This window comes from Neovison vison, chromosome 3 (assembly GCF_020171115.1).
Source record: "Neovison vison isolate M4711 chromosome 3, ASM_NN_V1, whole genome shotgun sequence".
In the NCBI taxonomy this organism is placed as follows: domain Eukaryota; kingdom Metazoa; phylum Chordata; class Mammalia; order Carnivora; family Mustelidae; genus Neogale; species Neogale vison.
Genome location: NC_058093.1, coordinates 41,130,175 through 41,137,338, shown reverse-complemented (window position 1 = coordinate 41,137,338; position 7,164 = coordinate 41,130,175).

Sequence of the window (7,164 nt, the reverse complement as noted above, 5' to 3'; positions counted from 1 at the left end):
TAAATTACTTTGGAGTAAGTCATGCCAAGAATCCCACTCCATTAGCTCATGTAATTAACAGCGGCTGTCATGCCAATGACTGTCAATGTCTATTTCTCTTAATTGTTTGCATATGTGGCCCCTCCCCATCGTTTACTCCCAGTGTATGTATAGTTTGAAAGAATTGCCATCAAAAGATGATCTAAGGGGCGCCTGTGTGACTCAGTGGGTTAAGCCTCTGCCTTCGTCTCAGGTCATGATCTCAGGGTCCTGGGATCGAGCCCCGCATCAGGGTCTCTGCTCATCAGGGAGCCTGCTTCCCCCTCTCTCTGCCTGCCTCTCTGCCTACTTGTGATCTTTCTCTCTGTCAAATAAATAAATAAAATCTTAAAAAAAAAAAAGATGATCTATTTCATTTTTGTAACGAGTTGTACTGACTTGGCTGCTTTGCCCACTCTCCTGCTCCCCCATTCTCTGCCCTTCTCAGTGCGTCCCTTGTGTGGAAGCTGATCCCTAACAGACACTGCTGCCTCCTAGGCTCCCTTGCCCTCTGGCCTCTGCTTGGTTTGGGTAATGGGAGAACTAGCAGGGGACAAAAGAGAAGGAGACAAAGGAGTTAAAGGTGCCTTTAAGCCATGCCCTTCTCCGCTGTTCCTGGTCCCTTTTATGTCCACTATGCCTAGCAGGGGCCCCCCTTCTGGCGCCAAATCTCACTGCCTTGGATAATAAGGGACCTCGGGGAGGTGGTGGCTTCTTGCTGTGACTTGTCCCTGGGTGTCTCAACATTCTTCCCTGGTTCTCTGCAGTCTGCCTTTGCCTCTGTAAACAGGGTCTTCATTAAGCTCTCCCCTGGGTGTGCCCTCTCCCAATACATTCAGGGATTCATTCATTCACTGAATTCACACATTCCATGCTTTCTTTTGCATTCATTGGCTATGTTCATGCAAAGCTGTCAAGTCTATCCAGAATACTGGTTCACCTGGCAAATATAATTACTGTGTGAACTCTTGGGTTTATTTTCAAATATATAAACATACCATATATACACACACACATATGTATACAGCTAACCCTTGAACAACACGGGGTTGGAGGTGCCAAACCCCCTCACGCAGTCAGAATTCCACATGTAAGGGCACCTGGGTGGCTCAGTCAGTTAAGCGTCTGCCTTCAGCTCAGGTCATGATCCCAGAGTTCAGGGATTGAGTCCCATATCAGGCTCCTTGCTCAGTGGGGAGCCTGCTTCTCCTTCTCCCTCTACCCCTCCTCCTCCACTCGCTCTCCGTCTCTCAAATAAATAAATACATAAAATCTTGAAAAAGAAAAACCACAGGTAACTTTTGGCTCCCCCCAAACTCCTGTGAATAGCCTATTGTTGAGCGGAAGCCTTACCAACAATATAAACAATCAATTAACACCTATTTTGCATGTTACATGTATTATATACTGTCTTCCCACAGTAAAGTCAGCTAGAGAGAAGAAAATATTAACAAATTGTAAGAAACAGAAAATCCGTTTATAGTACTCCACTGTATTTATAAAAAGGAAATCTGTGTTTAAGTGGACCCACGCAGTTCAGGGATCAGCATGAGAAATAGTAAAGAGTCACAACTGACCCTCTCCCACCTTCCCTGAGCGGGAAGACTTTGTTGGTTCCATTGAGGAAACTGACAATGGATGGAGTCCAGGGAAAGGGAACACATGAGCATCTAAGTGTAACCTGATGTAAAAAGGACTACGGGTAGGGCACTTGGATGACTTGGTTGGGGTCTGTCTTCAGCTCAGGTCATGATCCCAGAGTCCTGGGATCAAGTCCTGCATTGGGCTCCTTGCTCAGGGGGGAGCCTGTTTCTCCCTCTACCTGCTGCTTCCCCTGCTTGCACTTTCTCTCTCTCTCTCTCTCTGACAAACAAAACAAAATGTTAAAAAAAAAAAAAAAGGGACTGGAGGTGCCAGAACCAAGAGAACAGAAAGAGGATGACTGGGCATCTGTCTGGGTGGAGGGAGGGGGAGGGTAGAGGGGAGGAAAGAGGGGGAGGAGGAGAAAAAGGAGGGGGATGGGGTTGAGGAAAGGGTGAGGGAGAAGAAGAGGGGGAGGGAGAGATAAGCAGCAGGATACCCTAATCTTTGGAGAAAACTGGCAAGGAGGATGTTGAGGAAGCTTCCTGGGGCTTACACAGCCCAGTTATGAGCAACATTTCTCTTTAAGGCCACAGGGTTTTAAAAAACATGTCTGTGAGTTTTTTGACACTTTCCCATCAAAAGGCGGAGTCTAACTCTCTTCTCCCGGAATGTGGACTTATTTCAAATGGAACATAGCACAGTGATACTGCAGGACTCCAGAAGCTGGGTCATAGGTGTTCCTGCCACCACTGAGGTCCCAGCTGACAGCCAGCATCCGCCACCAGGCCTATGAATGGATGCTACTGCAACAGTCCCAGCCCCAGCCTGGTCTTCAAGCTCAGCCATTAAAGTGATGGAAGTTGGGACGAGCTGTTTCCCACAAGCCCTCCCCAAATTGCAGGTCTGTGAGCCAAATGAGTATTGTTGTTTAAAGCCACTCAGTTTTGGGGTGGTTTGTTATGCGGCAATAGATGGCTTGCACGGAAGTTGTTTTGTTTTGGGTGGTTTTAAAAAAAGGTTTATTTCTTTATTTGCAAAAGTGGTGAAGGGCAGAAGGAGAGACAGTTTTAAGCAGAGTCCACCCTGAGCACAGAACCCAACAAGGGGCTCAATCTTACAACCCCAAGATCATGACCTTAGCCAAACCAAGAGTTAGACGCTTAACCAACTAAGCCACCCTGGCACCCAGGGGCACAGAGCATTTATGGTTAGATATGTATGGTTTAAGCTGGCCTTTGAGGGCCCTGCGTTTATCAGTGACAAGGAGATGGTACCCAGAGATACCAGATACTAGAATTTTTTTTTTTCTTAATCCTCCAAGGAGCTTTTTGAAAGTTGTACACGTAACATGACAAGCCCTGGGAGGCTAGCACGTAGGAGGTGCTTCAGAAATTTATATTTTGGATGAGCAAAGAAGCCAGATGGGGAGTGGGATCCTAGGGGGACATTTCAGTAACCATAGACATTAAAGGTGGGTTTTGAGGCTTCGAACACACTTGTTTGGCTCAGAATCTGGATGAGTGGATGAACGCAAATTTGCGTTGGAGCTCATTTGCTTGGTATACTAGAGAAGGGAGCTGGGAGACATCTCCACTGTGTTATCTATATGTAGGAAGGAGGGAAAATGGGTTTAAAAGCTAGTAGTGGAATTGTTCAGAGAGAAAACTATCTTTTTGTGGCAGAACATCTTGGAGGATCATGGTTATTGTGAGGAGCTGACCCCCAAGGCATGGACAGGATGGGCTTTGAAGGAGACACAGAACCATGTTCTGCCCAGTAGGACAAAGCGAGAAGATCACGGAGAGTGAGAGCAAGTATGGGCGTCAGGAGGATCCCAGAGAAAGTAGATCAGAGAAAAATTGGCTTGGTGACTGAAGAATTCCAAGAACAAACATGTTGAATTGTTATTTGTAAGTTGTTGGCTGTGATGTTCTGTGGTGGAGAAATCATTCATTGCCTCACATTTTCCCTGAGGTCTCTTACATGCAGACTTGCATTGGTGCTGTTTGGTGGAGTGAAAAGATCAGGGCAAGGTCCGGCATGGAACAGAAAAGGGTCAAAGGGGCGTCTCTGTGGCTCAGTGGATTAAAGAGTCTGCCTTCAGCTCAGGTCATGATCTCAGGGTCCTGGGATCGAGTCCCGCATTGGGCTCTCTGCTTAGTCGGGAGCCTGCTTCCCACCCCCACCCGCTGCCTGCCTCTCTGCCTGCTTGTGATCTCTGTCAAATAAATAAACGAAATCTTAAAAAATAAATAAATAAAAAAGAAAAGGGTCAAAGGACCAGACATACGGAGGAAATACAGAGGTGGGACCGAGGCCACTGGAAGAAGTTTCCCAAGAATCCCCTTCTTTGGTGGTTCCTCTAGAGCTGACAATACACATCTGTTTAGAGTGAATATTGTCCCACTCCAAGTAAAATGTCTAAAATTTGCAGTTACATCGCTGTTTCCCACCCTCTTTTATCCTTTATGATTCGTGGTCATAAGTCCCTCCTCTATATCCTTTACAACCTCTGCAATAGAATGTTATAACTATTGCTTTTCACAGTGATATTGTTTGTTTGGTTGTTTTTGTCCCTGCCGGGCTTTATTTTAACATATAATGTATTATTTGTTTCAGGGGTACAGGCCAACACAGTCATATTTTAATGAAATTAAAAGAAAAGAAGGGTCTTTCCTACTTCTCCACTTTCAATGCTTTTTATCCCTTCCTAAAGATTTGAGTTTCTTCCTATTGTCATAATCCATCAGCCTCAAGAAATTCCCTTAGCATTTTTTTGCACGTCTTTATTTCACCTTAATTTTTAAAAAAGATTTGATTTATTTATTTGAGAAAGAGAGAGAATGAGAGAGAGAGAACATGAGAAAGGGGAGGGTGAGAGGGAGAAGCAGACTCCTGCCGAACAGGGAGCCTGATGTGGGACTCGATCTTGGGACTCCAGGACCATGATCTGAGCTGAAGGCAGTCGCTTAACCAGCTGAGCCACCCAGGTGACCTTCACCTTAATTTTTTTTTTTCACCTTAATTTTTGAAGGATCTTTTGACCTGGACTAGAATTCTGGGGTTGACTTTTTAAAAATGTCTATTTCTCTGCTGAGATTATAGATAGATAGATAGATGATAGATAATTATAGATATATAATACTCTTAAATATATATATTATATATATCTTAAGTACATATGTATTTTATAAAGATGCTAGATGAAAATATATAATATATAAAGATATATATATATTCTAAAGGATTTTATATTTATACACACACACACTTTAAGGGTGTTATATATCTATATCTATACACCAAGAATATTTTTTTTTGAAGATTTTATTTATTTATTTGACTGAGAGAGAGACACACAAGAGAGGGAACACAAGCAGGGGGAGCGGGAGAGGGAGAAGCAGGCTTCCCACCGAGCAGGGAGCCCGATGTGGGCCTCGATTCCAGGACTCTGGGATCATGACCTGAGCCGAAGGCAGCTGATTAACTGAGCCACCCAGGCACTCCAAGAGTATTTTTCTTAAGGTTCTGGGGTATGGATTCCTAGCTACTTTAACATCTTTGCTAATTCTAACATATGGAATGGGATAGGTCTCTGTTGTTTACCTTTTCTTTTGAAATGGGTCACATGTTGCAGATTCCTTTATATAAAGCAATTTTGAAAAGGGTCCTGAACATTGTGAATGATGTATCCTGGCTATTGTGAGTGATAAATTGTGGCCTCTCAGAATTCTGTTCTGTTTCTCTGAGGAGTAGGAATGTCTGGGCTAGCTAGTTTGTTGGGGGAGTGGGCAGGTGGTGTGGGTAAACTCACACAGCAAATCCCGTCCCTCCTGAAGTATTGAACAGCTTGCCCAAGGTAATGCAGCTAACAAATGCTGCCTTTAGATACCTTAAGAGTGAAATATAGGGGCACCTGGGTGGCTCAGTGGTTTAAGCCTCTGCCTTCGGCTCAGGTCATGATCTCGGGGTCCTGGGATTGAGCCCCATGTTGGGCTCTCTGCTCAGCAGGGAGCCTGCTTCCCCCTCTCTCTCTGCCTGTCTCTGCCTACTTATGATCTCTGTCTGTTAAATAAATAAATAAATAAAATATTTTTTAAAAAAAGAGTGAAATATAACTCTGACAGGGAATATTTACTTCTCTAAATTTTTAAAAAAGATTTTATTTATTTATTTATTTATGAGAGAGAGAGAGAGAGAGAGAGAGCATAAGCAGGGGGAGCAGCAGGCTCCCCACCGAACAAGCCCAATGCAGGACTCGATCCCAGGACCTTGGGATCATGACCTGAGCCAAAGGCAGACACTTAACTGACCTAGCTACACAGGTGTCCCACTTCTCTAAATTTTCACCTAAGCTTAAAACTTCTACCCTGAAACAAGCACTCCCTTAGCTTCAATTTATTTTTTGATTTTGTTTTTTTTTTTTGACAGGAAACCAGAACTTACAGACAGGTCCAATGAATGTTACTCGTTATTACTGCTTGTTGCTTGCTGCAGGCTCGTATCTTACAGATCTGAGATGCCTTCTACCAGCTGTGGGAGCGTGGTAGTCCTCCAGCTCCTGGTGGAGTCCTCACCTGGGTCCCTGAATAGATGGAGCAGCCTTACCATTGCCAGATAAAACTCAGGACACCCTGTTAAGTTTTAACATCAGATTTTAAAAACTCATGCCTTTCTAGTGTAAGTTATTTGAGACAGACTCACTGCAGACCTAAGTGAAGACAGAGCGAATGAGAAAAGGCAGGGCTATCTTTTCAGAGTTGATAGCGGTCACTTGCATTTTAGCAAACCCTCAGAGGCAGGCGGAGGAGTGGGGGAACTTAGGGGGAACACGGGGAGGCTTCAGGGGTGCCCTGATGGGAGCCTGGGGAAGCATGAGGCAGGCTAACTGGAAGTGGGGTGTCCATATGACTGGGTGGGGGGACATATCTGGCTCTCTCCGGTTGGTCCTAAGTTGGAAGCAGGGACAAAAATTAGGGAAGCTGGGGCACCTGGGTGGCTCAATCATTAAGCGTCTGCCTTCCGCCCAGGTCATGATCCCAGGGTCCTGGGATCGAGCCCCACATCAGCCTCTCTGCTCCGCCCTCTCCCACTCCTCCTGCTTGTGTTGCCTCTCTTGCTGTGCCTCTCTCTGTTAAATAAATGAGTAAAATCTTAAAAAAAAAGAAATTGGGGGAAGCTCTCTGGTATTAGTTAAATCCTGAATGTTTGGGGCTAGTTCTTAGAGTGGCTGGTGTCTGGCTGCCTGGACAGTTGGAGGAAACAGCAGGGTGCCTTCCTGGGCCGGTTGCTGTGGACGAGGGCTTGGTTTCCTGGCAGGCTATGGGTCAGACTTCTCCTTCTAGTGCTCGCTTCGGCAGCACATATACTAAAACAGACTTCTCCTTCTATATATGGTCTGACCGCTGTCTGGATCTTCAGTCTCTCATTTTATTACTTGGGACATACTTACACTAAGTGTCTCTTCAGAGATGTTTCTCTGTGCACCCAGGAATGTCGGGCCAAAAGCGCAGAATAAAAACAGGAGAGACCAGTGGTCGCCTGGGGGCTGGATTCTGGCAT